At 46.4% G+C, this 20,255-nt stretch overlaps 1 long non-coding RNA gene across 1 annotated transcript; it reads right to left on the bottom strand.

The window, feature by feature from the left end:
- Window positions 1-11,122: 11,122 nt before the first annotated feature.
- LOC141988755 (uncharacterized) lies at window positions 11,123-19,411 on the bottom strand. Its single transcript, XR_012639826.1, has 3 exons — window positions 19,350-19,411; window positions 12,175-12,213; window positions 11,123-11,396 (listed from the first exon to the last, which is right to left on the bottom strand). It is a non-coding gene; the product is annotated as an uncharacterized LOC141988755 (long non-coding RNA).
- Between the last annotated feature and the right edge of the window lie 844 nt (window positions 19,412-20,255).

Here is a 20,255-nt window from a genome sequence, read left to right as displayed (position 1 = left end):
GTTCCGCTACCCTGGCCTCCAAAGCCCGTACGCGGTCTCTGAGGGCCAGGAGCTCCTTCCACCGAATGCACACATATACCACCCGCCCACAGGGCAGGTAATCATACATGCTGCATTCAGCGCAATAAACTGGACAGCCCCCACTCTGCTGCTGGGCTTCCTTTTGCCTCTTGTAACAAGGAAGCGTAGGAGATACAAGGAGAAGCAGAAAGCCATTTTTGGCATCCATCACTGGACAGATGCAGGAGGCAGAGTTCTGCAGGCTGCATGCCAGGAACCAGGGCCTGCAGCAGAGCTAGTCTCTGAGCAGCCTCATCAGCACAGCTGGCCCGCAGCAGGCTGCTGGATTAGCCACGCAACCTGACTGGCTGCTCAGGCCAGCAGGCGGGCTCTTAAGCCAGCAGCACCAGCAGCTCACTAGCTTCTCAATGCGCATGTCCACCACTGTGCCTGCTCCTGCCTTGCACCCAGCCTTGCCTGATACCCTGCCCGCTCCCATTCCTGACCTCTGGTTTTGACCCTTGGCTCTGGTACCCAGTTTCTGCCTTCCAGTTTTAACCCTTGGCTTTGGCACCCAACAACTGACTATGGCTCTGACCCCAGCCACTAGGCCTGCTGCCTGATCTGCCCATTAGGCTAGACCGGCCTCATCCTGGCTAGCTGACAGACTGAAAAGCCCATAAAATTGGGGGTAGCAGCTCTCAGCACTAGCATGGACTCTACTAAGGCCCCAGTGGAACGGGTAGACGTTGTCCAGAACCTGCAGGTGCAACTAACAACCCTGCAATCGCAGAATGTGGCTCTGCAGGCACTGATTGCTCAACTGGATCCTCCAAATGTGCCCCTCCTCGAGACAAAGACATATTTGATGGAGGTTGGGACAAGTTTTGGGGATTCCTGAACCAATGTCAGCTTCTGTACCCCCTATGACCCTGATCATTCCCCAGGGACCAGGCCCAGGTGGGGCTCATCTTAAGTTTGTTGAATGGGGAAATCTTCGCCTGGGCTTCCCCACATCTAGAACAGTCCAGCCCCTCTTGCAGCAATTAAAGGAATTTGTTCATGCTGTGTCCATCATCTTTGGTGACCCCAATTGAGTGCAGACCGCCGAGGCAGCCCTTACAGCAGGGGATCAGCCCATAGCCAAGTACACAGCTGAATTTTGTCTTTTTGCTTCTGACACCGGGTGGAATGAGGCAGCCCAGCACCACCATTTCCTCCTGGGTGGAAACGAGGCAATTAAGGTGGAGCCTCCATCCAGTTTGCACAGCCTGATTGAATTGTGCATCACAACTGATGATCACCTCACAGAGCGGTGTTGTGAGCATACCTCTATTTTTCCAGAAGGTGCCACCCCTCTGGCCTCTGACACCCCAGGTACACAGGTCTTCCCCAGCATCAGAGCTCATGCAGGACCAGCAGGTTTGCCTGCACCTCTCTGATTGGAGAAGCACCAATGCCAGTTTCAGGCTTGTGCCTATGTTGTGGGGGATCCAGCCATCTTGCCTTGATATATTTGGCAAAGATTTGGGTGGAACCAGGGCTGGGAAATGCCAGGTCCCCAGCCCTTGAGGCGGGGCCCAGACTGAGCTGTTCTTGTCCCCTCTCCAGCAGTTCCCTGCACCCATGGGCCACAGTCAGCACAGCGAAGAGACCCCAAGTCAGCTTCCAGTGCAGCTCCGGACACCTCTATTAATTCGACTGCTGGTAAGCTCTGAGATCCCCCTAGAGGCCCTAGTTGGGGCCTCTAGGTAACTTCATGGATATAAACTTTGTTAAGACCCATGCGGTTCACATCCTATGGAAGGACCCTCCAGATACGGTTGAGACTATTGATGGGTCTCTCCTCTCCTCAGGACCTGTAACCTGCCAGACCATGCCAGTAACAGTTATCACCCTCTGGGGGGACATCAGAAAACCCTACAATTTGGATTAATCCTGCCCCCTCATGCTCCAGTTACCCTAGGTATGCCCTGGCTTACCACCCATGACCTCCACATTCACTGGCAGAAGAGGACCCTACACTTTGATTCCAGGCATTGCTGGCTATCGTGCCTCCCAGGATCTTAGAAACACACCATTACAGTCTGTGATTCATGTCATCTACTGGAAGATCCTGACCCTCAGACAGCAAGACTAGCAGGACCCTCAGTGCCCTGCGTGGCCCCACCTGCTGTGGCCAAGATCCCCCACAAATACCATGACTCAGCTAATGTTTCTGATAAGGGGAAGGCGGACATCCTGACCCCACATCAGATTTACAATTGTCCAAATGATCATAGAATCATAGGACTGGAAGGGACCTCAAGAGATCACCTAGTCCAGTCCCCTGCACTCATGGCAGGACCAAGCACCATCTAGACCATCCTGGATAGGTGTTTGTCTAACCTGCTCTTAAAAATCTCCAGTGATGGAGATTCCACAACCTCCCGAGACAATTTATTCCAGTGCTTAATCACCCTGACTGTTAAGACATTTTTCCTAAACTCTGGACTGTATTTGCACCTGTATTTGTGGCAGAACCTTCAGAAGGGTTTCATCCGCCCATCCACATACCTAACAGGTGCTCCAGTCTTTTTCAACAAGAAGAAAGATGGCTTCTTGTGGCCACGTATTGACTATTGGGCCCTGGACAAGGTGACTGTACAAAACCACTACATGCTCCCTCTCCTCCATCTATAACAATTCAGGGCCAAGAAGAAAATGTGGTTTGACAGATTCTAGATTCTTGTCAGGTCCAGGGAAAACTACACTGTCTAGTTGACTGGGCTGGGCATGGCCCAGATGAGCGTTCATGGGATCCCACAGACCACATCCATACCCTTATCCTTCTGCGCATCTCACACAACACTGATCCTGAGAAGCCAGGTCCCGAGGCCCTAGATGGTGCCCTCAAAGGGGCAGTCATGTCAGGAATCGGGGCCTGCAGCAAAGCTAGTCTCTGGGGAGCCTCATCACCACAGCTGGTCTGCAGCAGGGTGCCTGATTCACCACCCAACCTGATTGGCTGCAGAGGCCAGCAGGCTAGTTCTTAAGCCAGCAGTGATAATAGCAGCTTGCTGGCTTCTCAATGCTCATGCCCACCACTGTGCCTGCTCCTGCCTTGCCCCCGAACTTGCCTCTGTTCTGCCCTTTGCCTTGAATTCGTCCTTGCCTGATACCCTGCCTGCTCCAGTTCCTGACCTCTGGTTTTGACCTTTGGCTCTGGCTCCTGACTACAGACTCTAGCTCAACCTTTGGTTCTGGTAACCAGTTTCTGCCTCCCAGTTTTACCATGGGCTTTGGCTTCTGACAACTGACTACAGCTCTGGCCCTGGCTGCTAGGCTAGACCATCCTCATCCCATTTGGCTGATACTGAAAAAAGATATTTCTTCAACCTGGGAGGGGGTGGGGGGTTGATGTCTCTGGGAACTGAATATAGGTGAGAAAGCTTAGGCAAAAATTGTACATTGCTAGATTAAGTTTTTAGACTTGTAGAAGTGTATTTTCTTTTGTTTTATTTCTATTTTTCTAACTTTATTCCTTATACTTGAACTCACTTAAAATCCTATCTGTGTTTGTTCAAAAACTTGTTTTTACTATTAATCTAAACCAACAGTGCTGTGAGTGTACTAAAGCGAATGTCCTCTCCAGTTAATGAACCTTCTTATTTCTCTGAACTGTCCAGGAGAGGGCTGCGCATTACAGGACAGATGGTTTGGGGGAAATTCAGGACTGGGAGTCTGTTGGGGTCATCTTGCTGGCTGTTACCAAGGCTCGTGGCATCCAGAGCGTGACTGGCATCTTGCTGCAGGCTTCTGGGGTCAGAGTCTGCTGGACCCAGGCTGCAGCTATATACAGACACTCAGGGTGTGACCTGCATGCTTATGTAGGCTGGTTGTGAGCAGCCCAGGTTGCGAGCCACAGCAGCAAGGCATTATGAGGTGACAGAACCCCTCACTGGTCTGGACTGGTCTCCGTAAACTGTGAATCCTATAACACTGTGATTACAGGTGCTTTAAGTCATAATCACATGGTTATTGCATGGTGTCACTACAGAGCAAAGTTGAGGTTGCCTAGGTCCCCTAACTATGTATTTCTAGGTCTTAAAATAAATCCAAACATGTTAAATTTAACCGTAACTCTGAAGTTCCTGGGTTTGATAAAGTTTGGTTTAGGGATAGTTTCAATATCCATTATGTATTTTATCCTAAATTTTATGGATATGTATTCTCAACTTTTTTTCTGGAAATATATAAGACTGAGATAAAATTCACTATTAATTTGGGGAAATCTATTTTGTTTTAACTTATCTAAAAAAGTGTGCCTCCACCCCACAGGTGGACTCACTGTAATTTCTGTTCAAAGATGGAACAATTGCAACTGAAATTACCCATTGTTCATTGCCTGGGTATGTTTTTCTTTTTTTTCATTAAGTTATTCATAATTAATAAGTTAAGAACTTTTGCTAGTATCATGGGGTCACCTAAAGCACATGTGACTAAACCTACTTGTATCTAAGATAATGGGAGTCACATCCCTGAATTGGAAGATAAAGACACAATTATTATTATTTGCACTACTATTGACTGTTTCCATAGACTATGGTTTTCAAAAAATCACTCAGCACTCAACACTTTAAAGCACCTCATTTTCACCCACAATCCCTTGGCAATGAGACTTGGGTACTTTCACTACTTCCACGGGAGCACATGAATTGGGGGAGCATGCAGTGAATGTGCGCTGTTGTATAGAACATAGATTAGCTCCCCAGAAAGTACATATCTGCTCCTCCTGTTCAGGCTCTTGGTCTTGGGCAGCTTCTCGTAGTATGAATGTGCACTTGTCACATCATCAAAACCCTCATTCTTCTTGATATTCCTATAGTTTGGCTGCAGCTCTTTGACTTTGTCATGGGACTGGAACTCAACCCAGCAGTATCCTTCTCCCACGTTTGCTACACTAGCTGCTGGTATATTTTGGCATCCTGATGACTACTATAGAGTTGAGACTGGACATGCTCCTCTCTCCAAACAGAAAGGAAGTCCAAGACCTCAGCATGGGACCATGCATAGGGCATGGATGTGGCAATAGCCTCAGGATCCATGTTCTTGCAAATACATGCTTTGGGGATGCTGTTAATCCTTCCACATTTAACTGCCCAGTGCTCTGCTGTCAAAACATGTGCACAAGGCATCCATGACACTGTGTTCCCTGGTGATGGAGACACCGGTTAGAGGAAGCTCTCTGGGTGTTCATAACAAGCCAAAAATCTCTCCACTCTCCCTCCAACCTATCTGAGAATCTCTTGGTCTTGCTCTCACATATATTGTGTAAAACTCAACAAGCACTTATAACGAGTCAGAGCTCTCCCAGAAATGTCAAGCCCTGTCATGAGACACCTACATCTTCCTTTCAGGCTTCTACATGCATAGGCGGGTTATATCTATGCTTGGAGCTGGGGGTGTGATTCCCAGCTCACATAGACATACTCACGCTAGCATAATGAGAGCTAGTGTGAGTATGTCCATGTGAGCTGGGAATCACGCTCTTAACTCCAAGTTTAGATGCAGCCATTGTGTCAAGGATGTTAATGAAAATATTTTAAAAAGATCAGCCCCAGACTGATCCTCGAGGAACTCCAGTAGTAACCTCCCTCCAGCCCGCTCGTTCACCTTTCAGCATAACCCACTGTCATCTCCTCTTTAGCCAGTTCCTTACCCACCTTACAATTCTTATACTAATAACCATCTTTTCTAATGTAATTAATCATTTCTCATGTGGACATAGAATCCTTGAGGCTGTGCAACTTGGGATCCATCTGCTCTGAAAACAGAGCATTGCCCTCAAAAGGGGAAGTCCTGGATGGGTTGCTGCACCTCGTGTGAAAGCCCCGAGGACTGCAGCCAGGAATTGTATCACATGGTCACCCCCAACGCCATCAATCATGCAGCTGAACTGGCCACATCCAATGCCGCCTGGAAAGAGGCTCTGGCCACTACCTTGCTTTCTTCCATGATGGCTGAAAATTCCTGTATGGACTCCTGGGGCACAGAATCCTTGAATTTGGCCATCGAGTCCTATATGTTGAAACCGTATAACCCCAGCAAAGCATAGAGGTCCTCAGCTTCCATCCAAATACAGTGAGTACAATGCTGTCTTTGAGGGAAAAAATGCAGATGCTTTGCCCCTGCATAGGGAATACGATTGCTCAATCGAGTTACAACCAGGGACAAACATTCTGTTCAGGAATATAGATGCCATGCCTGAGCGTGAACTGGCCACGCTGCGCATCTACCTTTAGGTGAACCAAGCCAAGAGCTTTATTTGTAAGTCCATCTGGCCTGCTGGGGCTCCATCCTCTTTATTTAAATAAAAAAAAATGGAAGCCTACAACTATGTGTGGATTATTGGGCCCTGAATCAGGTCACCATTAGAAACTGATATCCTTTACCACTAATCCCCAAGCTAATGCATTGTGTGAGCACCTCCTGAGTAAATACAAAGCTAGACCTCCAGGCGGTGTACAACCTAGTATGTGTTAGAGCTGGGGATGAATGGAAAACTCTTTCAAACACATTACAGTCACTACAAGTATCTCATGATGCCCTTTGATTTGACAAACGCACCAGCAACTTTCCAGCATTTTATTGTTGACGTACTTTGGGACACACTGGACCGATATGTGGTAGGACACCTGGATAACATACTTCTTTTTTCAGACACCAAACAATGCACCAATGCATGTCTGCTCCATCCTGAAGAGGCTATGTTAACATGGCCTCTGTGCTAAGCTAGAAAAAAATGTGCCTTGGATCAGTCCTCCATAGAATTCTTAAGGTTCGTCCTACATCCCACTGGTATCAAAATGGACTCACACAAGATAAAGGCAGTCCTCAAGTGGGCAGCACCATGGAATGTTTGTAAACTACAACATTTCCTGGGGTTTGCAAACTTCTATTAGCTGTTCATCCTGAGGTTCTTGGAGGAGATCACCCCTTTCACTGCCCTGCTCTGCAAAAACACCAGGTTCCTCTGGTTTCCCGAGGCCCAACAGGCCTCTGAGCAAATAAAGCTCACGTTTATCAACACTCCCATATTGGCCCACCTTGACACCACACAAGCCTTCATCATCGCAGTGGATGCTTCCAAATTGGCAATTGGAGTGGTGATATCCCAAAGGCATGGTCCTCAACAATGCTTCATCTATGGCCTTTTACTCCAGGAAACTCTCATCCACAGAGCAAAATTACAACATTTTAGACAAAGGACTCCTGGAAATTAAGATCACCTTTGAAGAGTGGCACCAAGATCTATAAGGGGCTGATACCCCATCCAGGCATACACCATCATAAGAATCTAGAATATCTGCATAGGGCCAAGGTCCTCAACCAATGGCAACTTGGGTAGGCCTCATTATTTTTGTGCTTTGATTTTCTATCATCCAGGAACCAAAATAGCACAGCCAATACTCTGTCCCAGAAGGGAGAATATTATGCTGACCTGCAGGACTTGAATCCTAAAACCTCCTGCATCTTCAAGCCTCAAAACTTTCTGGGCATGGCTTCCCGCCAAGATCTGCTCAATCTCATACAATTGGTCTCAGCCCATGGGATCACTCCTGATGAGCAGAAGCAATAAGTAGGGAACCCCACAATGCCCAAGACTGGACACCTATGTGAAAGGGCATATACATGTCCCCCTTCCAGCCTCCAAGGCTACAAGTATGTCATGACTCCCCACTGGCAGGACATTTTGGCCACTTTAAAACTCAGTGCCCAGTCTCTTGTCTCTTCCAGTGGCTTTGCATATGGGCCACAGCAGAGGCCTATGGGTCTCTTGAAATGTATGGGCCCATTCCAAAATACTGCACAATAAACCCTTCAGACTCCTGCAAACCCTCAAGACTCCATCCGGCCTCTGGACAGTTGCCACCCTGGATTTTGTAGTAAAATTACCTGAGTCCAATGGGTTCATGACCACTCTAACAGTAGTGGTCCACCTGACAAAGATGGCACTCTTCATCACCTGCACTGGCCTGACTCTGGGTGGATCAAGTTGTCCATCTCCATGTGCTCCTGGAGCACATCATCCCTGACCGCAGTGTATAATTTATCTCCTGCTTACAGCAAGAAGCTCTCTGGGCATTGGATATCCGCTCCTGTTTCTCTTCCACCTTTTACCCCCAGACAAAAGATCAAATGGAAAGAACCAACCAGATCCTGGAACAATATCTTCAATCCTACATAAAATTGCACTGGAATGATTGGTCCTCACTGCTACATCAGGCAGAGCTCACATACAATAATGCAGAACATGCCTCTATGGGGCAAAGTCCCTTTTTTCTTAGAAAATTGGTTCTACCCTGGGTTGGCAAAACACCCACACATGGACTGGCCATCTCATAATTGGACTACCAGTTCCTTGGTCCCATCAAGTTCATTGGCAAATAAACCCAATCATTTTTCAAGTTGACTTAACCTGTTCCCTCCAAATATGCCTGGTTTTCCGGCTGAAGCCTCACTTTAAGAAGCCATTCCCTCTCTGCTCCCAACCACCAAACACCCTGCTGGTACATGTTTGGGACCATGAGAACATCATACACAAGAATCTTCATGCTAGAATAGATGGGGTAGACTCTGGTATCTCATGGATAGGGAAGGATACAGTCCTCATAGACTCATAGATATTAAGGTCAGAAGGGACCATTATGATCATCTAGTCTGACCTCCTGCACAATGCAGGCCACCCAATCTCACCCACCCATCCACTCCTGCAATAAACCTCTCACCTATGTCTGAGCTATTCAAGTCCTCAAATCATGGTTTAAAGACTTCAAGGTGCAGAGAATCCTCCAGCAAGAGAGCCGTGCCACATGCTACAGAGGAAGGCGAAAACCCCCCAGGGCCTCTTCCAATCTGCCCTGGAGGAAAATTCCTTCCCGACCCCAAATATGGCGATCAGCTGAACCCTGACACGTGGACAAGATTCACCAGCCAGATACCCAGGAAAGAATTCTCTGTAGTAACAAAGATCCCACCCCATCTAACATCCCAATCACAGGCCATTGCGCCTATTTACCATGAATAGTTAAAGATCAATTAATTGCCAAAATCATGTTATCCCATCATACCATCTCCTCCATAAACTTATCAAGTTTAATCTTGAAGCCAGATAGGTCTTTTGTCCCCACTGCTTCCCTTGGAAGGCTATTCCAGAACTTCACTCCTCTGATTGTTAGAAACGTCTAATTTCAAGTCCTGAAGAGTGTTCCATCTCTAAAGAGATCATAGCCATCCACAACCTCTTCATATCTCATTCTCTCCAGCTCCACACTCTAGCACTCCATAAGGTTTTGCACTGGAGTGTAAGTGTGATGAAGATGGGGTATGTATTGCTTGTGATAGCTGTTGGAGATGGAGGTAAAAGCCAAATGGAGCACTGGAGTATCTTATTGACAGTGTTTAGACAACATGAAGGTGCAAAGGAGTACACAAGTCTTTCCCTTTAACTTCTTATTTCCATGCTTTTAAGATTTGGGGTGTCTGTAACTAAATGGAGTCACTTTTAGGATGGGTCATTCAGCCATTTGTGAGCAGTGAAAACCCAGGGGGAAAATCAATGTTTAAATAAAATGTATGTTTTGCTACTTAAATTATGTAGGTGTTTTTGGAGCTCAGAATACACTTACCGACATGGATGCTTGGATGGTCCTGGGGAATCTTCATTCAGGTCTTCAATTTGAAATGAACAATTCCGTAGCCAAAATGACTCCAGGGTACAGCAATTCTTTATACAGAATAAAAGAACAATTTGATCCATTTTGGTAAAGTTATGGTCAGTTAATTTTAGCTCAGTGAAATGATTCATTGCACTCTGCACAAATTCTTTTTCTTGAATTTCAAACAAACAGTGAAATGCTTCAAGTTGTGTCTCAGTGAGAGAGGCATCTTCTACCTGTTCCTCATAGTTGAACAATGACAAAAGGGATTTTTCTTTAACCCACGTTAGTAAATTTTCTTTAACTCTGAGTGAAATTTTGCAGCTAAGTCTTTTCTCCATGTCCTTAATTCTCTCTTCATTTAAGAGACCAAACAGGAATCGCACTGTTAACATTAAATCTGGTCTAGATTTTCCACACTTTTCAAACAGTTTTTCCACAGGTTGTATAGCAGTTTCTGAATTTGTCACTGTTTCTTCTTTCTCCAACACATAAAACAAAGCTGCAAAAAACTCTTGAAAAGTCAAGTGAATGAAGCTGTAGACACATTCACAGTCAATGTCTTTTTGAAACACAGTTTCATGCAGAAAGAGGGAATCAGGTTGATCTAAGCCGTGTTCCTTGACATCTTCTTCCTCAAACAGTAATTTCTGCTTCCAGATTCCATCTGCAGCCAAGGAGCAAAGTCCCTTCAAGTTACAATGTACCTGTTGCTTTGAATTGCTGCTGTGACCCGTTAATAAACTGAAGAGACAGAGCATGTACACTCCAGTGATTGTTTTGGAAGTTTGTTCAAGATCTTCACCTGCTTCCATCTGTTGTTTCAGAACCGTGCAGATGATCCAACACACAAGGGGAACAAAGCACATGGTGAAGAGCATTTCATTCTCTTTTACAAAGTTAAAGGCTTTTATTGCTTGTTCTTCATTCCCAAAGAAAACTTGTAAAAATAGTCTTCTCTCTCATCTGCAGAAAATCCCAGGATCTCTGCATAACGTTCACGTTTCAAACAATGCTTGAGTTTCTCCAGGGCAACTGGTCTTGTAGTAATTATTAAGTATGATTTGAGAAGCATTTCTTTCCCGAATAAACTGCTCAGTATGATTTCCACTGGCTGCTTCTCACAGGGATCAGAGCATGGATTACTTGTTGGTTGATTAAAGGAAAATCTCAGTTTATCAAAACCATCAATTATGAACAGGAGTTTTTCTGGATTCATCAGAATCTCTTTAGTTGGTGCATTTTGATCAGGACAATTTTTTAAAATTAAATCTTCAACACTTCTCTGCTCTCTGACAAAGTTAATTTCCCTACAATTTATGTAGAAAACATAATTAAACTTGCTCTGATACAGTTCTCCATTTGCCCAGTCCAACATGATCTTTTTTGTTGTCAATGTTTTTCCAATCCCAGCAGCTCCCTGCAGCACGACAATTTGTGATGACTGTCCATCTTTATCAGATTCAAATAAATTGGCTATGGTGATAGGACTAGCACGCTCAGCCATGATTTCTGCATGTCTCCGTCCCAAGGCCACTATTTCATGTTCTCTCTTCTTTTTGTTACTATGTTCATTTACAAGGATCAGCTTTGTGTATCTCTCGTTTAGCTTCACATTCTCACCAAGACGAGCGTTCATGTCTTTTATTACGCTGTATTTGTTTCGTGTATGTTCTCTATACTTCACTCTGTAAGCTGAGTTAGTGAAAAGCAGCATTAGATATTACTGTAATGATACAATAAAGCTATTTAAACAGTAATACTGGTACTGTAAGTTTATAGTGTCCCTTGCATCATAAAGTGTCCCCACATAAATTAACTCTGGGCCCAGTCCTTACTCACATCAGTGGTCCCATTGAAATCAGTGATGTGAGAGAAAAGTGTAGGCTCAGACCTTCCATGCATATATATAAGAATCACTTCATCGGTTACTGAAATGTAGCTATATCTAGGATGAAACTTGTCAGGTGTTTAACAGTGCGCAATGGCACTCTGTAACAAAGTGATGGATGACATGTATAACTGAAACAGTAATGGGAATTTAGGTGCAAAGAACAGAACTAAATAGAACCTAAAATTTGTCCAGGGCTCAGAGGTTTATAAAAGTCCCATAGCACCTTCAGTGACCACAAATGTTGACCTCTCTTTATTTCACCTCATTTAAAAGATAGCATCCCTAGCAGGAGAGTGCCTTCCAGCATCATGCTGCTGCACGGGGTCAGTACTGCCTGAGACAAGAGCTCCACTTACTCACCAGCATCATGTTCTGAAGCACCTGATTCTTTCCTGGAGATCTCCCCATTCATTTCCTCATCCCCCATCCAACCCTGCGTAAGCGGTGTGATCTGATGAGACTGCACTCTCAGGTGTTAATTATTATTTCTGCAAGTAAACCCAATGTCTGGCTGATCTAGTCTAATGCTGGTAATCACTGGTAATTACGCAATGCAATTCCTTATTGAATGTCACATACCATTTGCTGATGCTTCAGGTGTTTGCTGAGGACCCAAAGCTGAAAGAGAAATTTCACATGAATGTTAGTGTAACAAAAATCACAGAGTATCACGCAGTTCAGGACGTTGGGACAAGTCATTCATTCAGGGCTCTCTGCAGTAATAAGCTCCCTAGTAAACCCACGATTGAGGCAGGCAAAGAGAATTTCTTTGGCGACACTAGTTCAATGACTTGTTCAAAACGTCCACCAGAAGCAATACTCTTTTTTTTAAAACCACTGCAGTAGCCACGTACGGTATGTCTACACAGCAATGTAAGCCTGGGCTCAGTCTAACCCCCCTTGTGTCCATGCACCAATTGTGCTAACCTAGGCCTCAGATCTAGGGTCCCAGGACCTTGCAGGGCTGGAGGGTTTGAGCCCGTGTTAAGCTGGGACCTAGGATCCAAGCCCTATTGCTTTCCTGTGTGCATGCAGCCCTGGCCTGACTTGGGTCCTGGAAGCCCTCTGGGTGTATCCCAGAGATCCTGGTGGCAGAGGAGCAGCGCTGCAGGCAGCCAGCCCAGCAGCCGGAAGCTCCATTACTGCCTGGCCAAACACGATCCCTGCTCCTCTCCCAGTGGCAGCAGCTCCTGCTCTGGCTCCTCCTAGCTGCTGCACAGAGCTTCCCCGAACCAAGGGGCAAAGCTGCCAGACAGGAGGCAGCTCCCAGCCACTGGGATGTTGGGAGTCTTCCCTCTCCTGGCTATGCTGAGCCGGGAGCCCTGCTGCTCCCGCTCCCTGCAGGGCAGCTGCCTGGTCCCTACTCCACTCTCCGGCCCTTGCCCCCAGCCCCTCTGGGGCTGCATGTGCAGGGGTGCCTGGGCTGCATGCACTGTCAGGGGACTGAGTGGGAGTCAGCCCCCCCAAATTCCCCCACTGCCTCCCTCAGTGGTGGCAGCTCCAGCTCCCCCTTGCTGCATGGCAGTCGCTTGTTCCCACTGTGCTCTCTGGCCCTTGCTCTCTAGCCCTCTGGGGCTGCGTTTGCAGGGGTGCCCCAGCTGTGGCACTGTCAGGATGGTAAGTGGGAACCAGCCACAAACCTTCCCCGCAGCCTCCTTGTAACGGCCTGGCACTGACCTCTCACGAGTGCCCCTTCTGGTCGGGTGCATCTTCAGTCTTTAAATAGCTCCAGTCCTGGTATCAGGCTGTAGCCCCAGGGCTTCTCCCTGGCAGCAATAGATACGTCCTCTCTGGGCCCTTCTGGCCCCAGCTCTTCAGCCAGGCCACTACGTAGTTCAGATCCCCTTCTTGAGAGTTATGGCTGTCCAATTATAGGCCACTTTCCCAGTGGCCTATGGGGGGCACCCAAGTCTGCCCATTACTCCAAGTCCCAGCCTAGAGACCCTAAGAATAGCTGCCACACGCCACTGTGTCCCTTTAACTAAGCTGCTTTCAGTTCCCTAGGTCACTTCCCCACAGCCCCAGCCTTCACCGGTGCTTCACCCTTAGCTCAGGGCTCTTCTCTGTTCAGGGCCAGCAGCCAGCCAGGAGCTCTCTCGCTCCCCCAGTCCCAGCTGGCACTGATCTGTCCATGGTGCTGCAGTTCCTTTTGGCCAGTCCTCTGGCTCCAGCAAGGAACTGCCTGTCTCTGGCTTTGCAGGTCCTTTTTAGATGGCCTTCCTGTGCCTTGATTGGCTGTGTCCCCTGAAGCTGCTTGGAGGACTCCCCTACTACTCCTTTCCTGGGACAAGAGTGGCAGGATCCTGAGGCCTCCAGCAGGGGGCCTCTGGGCCTAGTGCACCCCATCACACTCCTATGGTGGTGGTGGCGGCGGCTTTGGCTCCAGCTCTTCCTTGCCGCTGTGCAGAGCTTGCCAGGAACAAAGCTGAGAGGTGGGAGACGGCTCCCAGCTGCCAGGATGTTCGGCTTTCTCCCTCCTCTGGCTGTGCTGAGCTGGGAACTCTGCTGCCCCCCTTCCCTGCAGGGCAGCCACTTGGTCCCACTCTACTCTCTGACCCTTGCTCCCAGGCCCCTACTGCCCTCCCTGGGGCTGCATGTGTAGAGATGCCTGGGCAGCGTGCCCTGTGAGGGCAATGAGTGGGAGCAGTCCCAAAACTTCCCCACAAACTCCAGGGATCCTTTATCTCTGCCTCCCGGGGTGCAGTGGGGGCAGGGATAAGGGATCCTTGGGGGGAGCACACTTCACCCCAAGCCCTGGGGAAACACTGCAGCAGTCCGTAGCCGGCAGCAGCCAGCCTGGGGGAGGGGGTGTTTTTCCTCTGATACCGTCATTTTATGTCAAACTTCAAAACAGACTAAAATAAATTTCAAAACCCAAACAAAAACAGCTTCATTGAATAGCCCATTTTTAAAAATTAAGAATTGCAAAGTTTCATTTAATAGTTTGGCTGCCCTGGAGACTGACATCGTAATTATCCACAGAACAGGAGCACATGGGCATTTTCCTGCCAGTGTGACGCAGCCTAGAGGTGGAGAGCCCAGTTCTCAGATTAGATGGTAGTTCAGTATCAAGCCTTCACAAACTGCAGTCATTCTACTGAGACAGCCACCAAAGGCGCTAATTATGCAGTTGATGTACTCGTGTGTCCTTATGGGCACCTGAATCCCATCCCAGGGTGGGCATTAGTTTTTCCCCACAATGGAACATATTCGTAGGGCTGGAGTGCTGACTCTGGGATGGGGGGGCACCAGGCACTCTGGGATAGGGTTACTTTGACTCAGGTCTTTGCACTGCAGCATGGAGTCTAGAACCCTAGGTTCAAGCACAGGTCAGAAAATCCTTAACCTAGGGTTAAAATGCAGTGTAGGTGCTCAAACCCAGGGTTCCCTGGCATGGGTCAGCTGACTCAAATCCCACGAACCCTAGGCTTACATTTCTATGTAGACATAGCCATAGTGTTTTTCTTAATGATATATGAGCACTGAGATATGCTAATGAAAAGCCCTATATTAGAGCTGGGTATTATTATAAAAAACAAACAAACAATCTGAAAGGGTTGGAAGCAACCCACCAAAGAACAAAACAAAACAAAGTGGGGGTTTTCTTCTAAAAAAAAAAAATTAGAAATTTCAATACTGCTGCATTTAGCCATCCCCAATTTTGGCAGGGCTCTCACTGCAAGCCCAGATAAGTGGTTTGGAAGCTTTCTCAGTCCTATAATTAAAGGGGCATTAGTTCTGAAGATATCTTTTCTTGCAACTGTATATCAGAAGCTTGAGTTGAACAAAAAACACTTTAAACACTCAAGCCTTCTTTATATGTTATAAAGCAGGACAGAATTTTTTAAACAGACCTTTTTCCCCCACAGATAAGCAGCTCAAGAGAGTAAACATATTGATATTTCAGCCTTGACAAAAGCTAAAAACTATTTCTGAGTATAGCTCAAATGAGGAGGTCCCAGCTGAGCTTGGGATTTATAGAAACAGAGTTCAAATCCTGCTACTAGCCCAAGTTTGGGGGTGGCATATCGTGGAATTTCTTTTTAAAAAACTAGCTCCCCCTTCCCTCCCCCTGTTGTCACCCTCTCTGCTCTCATGGCACACTAGTGTCTTCATCCCTCTCCCTCCAATCTGAAGACAGGAAGTATCAGCCTTACATTCTTTTTTAATTTAATTTTTAAGGCCCGGTTCAATGGCATACTCTGGCTGCCCTACTCCACACTCAGAGCACATGGTCTAGTCAAACTGGGTTAGCAAATGCTTTGCATCACCAGATTCACACAGAACTGTGCCAAAAGTTCCCTGCCTCTTTCACCTCCCTACATCCCCTGCATGCATACTCCAAATCCTCTTCCTTTCTGTCCTCCATAGTCCCTTGCACACACTTGCTCCAGTTTCACCCTTCCTCCTGCACCCCGCATTTCCTCTCTCTCTCTCACACACACACACACACACTCTCTCTCTCTCATTTCTCCCTCTTGTATCCTTCCACACACAGCTCTGTTTTCCCCTTACTCTCTCCTCTGTTGAGTAAATCCAGTGCAATAAGTAATATTTGAAAATAAATATTCTGGACTATTTTTTTTCCTTTTTTCATAACTGAAAGTTTCTGCCAGCAGAGGCTGGTGCAGAACATTCTTCTCTACAGCTTTGTCTACATTTGAGGCATTAAAGTGCTGCCGTGGCAGCGCTGCCAAAAAACCCACTTTCCAATGAGAGTGAGACCAACACCCGTATTTGTTAAAAGCAGCCTGAGACTTCAGTCCCTCTGAGAACAATGGTAAATAGATGCCCTTCTCAAAATAGCCACCTGACTGTGGGCTTGGACTTCAGTCCTGATGGAGATGGCAGCCATTTTGAAAGAGAGCAGTTCTTAGTGGACTTCTCAGTAGTAGAATATTACTGGTCGAGATTGAGAAGGCCTTACACTCAATTCAAAGGCATTTCTCTGTTTGTCCTTCTGTGTATATGTAATGTGATAATTTTGAACATGGCAGTGTGACAAAGTTCCTCCTCTACCTTGGTGGGTCTTGCGCTTATTGGTGGATTTGCTCGCCTTGGAGCTTCACGGCAGCCCTCAGTTTGGCCGTTTTCATGAACCAACAGTGCAAGTCAACGCCTCCTGTGTCTGACCAGGAGTTGGGAGGTTTGCGGGGAACACGGGCCCACCCTCTACTCCGGGTTCCAGCCCAGGGCCCTGTGGAATGCAGCTGTCTAGAGTGCCTCCTGGAACAGCTGTGCGACAGCTACAACTCCCTGGGCTACTTCCCCATGGCCTCCTCCCAACCCCTTCTCTATTCTCACCATAGGACCTTCCTCCTGGTGTCTGATAATGCTTGTACTCCTCAGTCCTCCAACAGTACGCATTCTCACTCCCAGCTCCTCACACATGCACCACAAACTGAAGTGAGCTCCTTTTTAAACACAGGTGCCCTGATTAGCCTGCCTTAATTGATTCTAGCAGCTTCTTGATTGGCTGCAGGTGTTCTAATCAGCCTGTCAGTCTTAATGGTCTCCAGAAGGTTCCTGATTGTTCTGGAACCTTCCTTGTTACCTTACCCAGGGAAAAGGGACCTACTTAACCTGGGGCTAATATATCTGCCTTCTATTACTCTCCTGTAGCCATCTGGCCTGACCCTGTCACAGCAGCCAATCCCAAAATTTCAGAGAATGCTCATCGCATCAATGGCAGGAACCCTATTGATTTCTGGGGAAAGTGGAAACCCAAGAAAGGGAAACACATGAAGTCCCTGCCATCTAGTTAGCACAGCAACAGCTTGAAGAATCTCTAAAGTTGTCTCTAGAGCAAACAATCAGGTGATGGCACCCATTAATGCCTTCCAGCATAGCAACACCCTATTTCTTCTCTGCTCATGCTCCTCTCTCGAAGACTTCAAGAGCTTGCAGCAGAGGCATCTAAATCCCACAAGCGAGAACAGGCACAGGTCTCTTGCAGGAAAATTTATATTCTAGAGTTTATTCTCACCACAATGATGAATGTTTCTGAATAGTCCAGTAAAATTCCTTTCAGTCTGTTTTGAGATGTATGGAATGATTTATAGAGGCAGTTTCCTGGGCCAGTAATGAGCCAGGACTACTCAGTCCCTCAGTGGGAGGGGACAGCCTGACTCAGAGACAAAGGGACTAGTTTTAGCTTCAAGTTTGGGCTGTCTGAATTAGGAGCTGGGGGAGACACTGAGCAGCTCAGGGAGTCTCTGATTAACTCCCACTCCACACAAAGGGGGTCTTTGAACCACTGTGGGATGCAGCGCACGGTCAGACAGTTCCAGCCCTGTGGAGACCTGTGTGCAGGGAGGCACAGAACCAAACCGGTGCCGGCCAACTGAAGCCTCCACAGGACTCCAAACCATGGTGCTAGGAGTGAAAATATCATAAGAGGTCCCCTTTTGTTTTCTTTAAGCTGGTCAATGTTTGTGGCACTGCTACACTAATCTCTGGGTAAGGAGCCGGGGAGGGAGCTGGGGGTTGTGGTGCAGTAGTGAATGGCAGGAGGTGGGGAATGTATTGTATTATTCATGTGGCAGCATTTATTAGTTAACCGTAACCCTTTCCTTCCCTAGAGCCCTTTTTTCCTGTCACCACCAGGACAGGACACCATTTGTTACGTTGTTATTTTGGATGTGGTGTTTCAGTTGTTGGGGTCTGTATTGTTGTATTTTGTTCCCTGTGTAGTGGGTTACACTTCTTGTCTTGGGGGAGGGCTACATGCAGTTGTGTGAGATTGGGTAAATACAACAAAAAATAAAACAACAAAAGGGAATATACTGAAGTTGTCCTGTCAGTGGAGTAAGATTTAACCAGTATTGGATGTGTTGTTCTGTGGTTTTTAATACCCATATTTGAGTTTTTATTTATTTACTTTGGAGCTAATCTGTGGATATATCAATAAGAATTACTGCAAGAAAAGAGGCCATCCAATCACACAGACACTATGAAACACCATGCATTGATCTAAACGGATGCATTCCAGCACTCAGACTTTTGAATCTGTTCTCAGATCTACTAATCTGTCCTTAATAGATCTGGCTGAAAATTTTCCAATGGAACATTTTTCTGTAGGAAAATGTCAGTTTGTCTAAATTTAAACATTCTGTGGGAACATGTCCATTCTGGTGAATTTTTTGTTGAAAGAGCATTTTGATGAAACATCCTGTTTCAACATTTTTTTGTAAGAGAACGTTTTGATTTTTTATTGGGAAATGACTTGTCTTTTCAAAATGTATTGCATTTCAGAGCATGCCTACTCTTATAATGCTGTGCCACTGTAGCACTTTAATGAAGTGCTCTCCCGTCAGCTTAGTTAATCCGCCTTCCGGAAAGGCAGTAGCTGTGTCGGCTACCACTGCCATAGTGCTGTGTACATGGGGGTTAGGTCGGTATGACCACGTTGCCCGGAGCGACGTAGTGATGTACCGATTTACGGCTATAGTGTAGACCAGACCTTATATTTATATTTGATAAAAAAATAGAAATGTCAAAATGAAAACATTTCACATTTTTTAAAATGAAGCATTTTTTGGAACATTTCAATTCTTGAAAAACTGCAAAAGTTTAAGTTTCTGTCTCAATTTGGGATGAAACAAAATTTCAAAATCTAAACATTTTTTATGAGATAGATCCATTTTCCAACCAGTTTTAATAATTAGATTGTAGCTGTTCCTCCTGCACCCATTTCAGGGAATATTCAAAAGAGGGAGAGATTCAGAAGTTGCAGGAACATTAGGTGTTCTCACCTTTCTTTCTTGCCTCCTTGAGTTTATCAGCAGAAACTCTGCAACTGATCTTTTCAAGGACCGATATAGCTACATTCACTGCATCATGTTCCGTGTAGTATTCACACAAGAGGTCTACAAGTTTCATCCGAGTGTCAGCTTCCTGCAGCCGACCTTTGGGGATTGGTGCTTTTTTTTCCATACTTAGCATTTGCTAAGCTGAATTTAAATCTTTCAAGATCTCCTTCCTTTTCCCCTGAGAGATTGTCCAGTATATCTAGAAGGATTTCTTTCATATTTTTGTCTGTAGTCATCGCAGGATATTACCAATAATCTGAAAAATAAGTGGAGAATTAAAAGTCAATTATTTATGAATCTCATGGTGTTGTTGAGGTGGTGATTCAGTACACATACATGTAACCCTTCTGCCCGTCTGAGTTGGCAGCAACAAGGGCCAGATTCAGTATCTAGGGGTTCCGTTTCAATAACACAATGCAAAACCGGCTCGAGCCCCCACCCAGTGACCTGGGACAATTACATACCACCCCCCGGGTGCCTCAAAGAGGCAATACTTCCCCTCTCACAAGCACAGAGTCTGAGTGTAGCAAAATCGTTTTAATAAAAGAGGGAAACAATGCGGCATTATGTTGGGGAAACACCACAAACAGGATTCATAACACAAACCATGAGAAAAAGACCCACCCCCAAGTAAGTTTGGCAGTGTCCTTTCCCCCTTAGGGTCTTAAGTCCAGCAACGCAAAAAATCACCCAAAGTCCCAAAAGTCCAACACCCCAAAAGTCTCTTGAGTCCAGCAACCCAAAAATCACCCAAAGTCCCAAAAGTCCAACACCCTAGTTAAGGTTTCTTCCCCACTCTGAACTCTAGGGTACAGATGTGGGGACCCGCATGAAAGACCCCCTAAGCTT

The sequence above is a fragment of the Natator depressus genome, chromosome 6, assembly GCF_965152275.1.
Source record: "Natator depressus isolate rNatDep1 chromosome 6, rNatDep2.hap1, whole genome shotgun sequence".
In the NCBI taxonomy this organism is placed as follows: domain Eukaryota; kingdom Metazoa; phylum Chordata; order Testudines; family Cheloniidae; genus Natator; species Natator depressus.
This window is presented reverse-complemented; position numbering and strand designations above follow the sequence as displayed.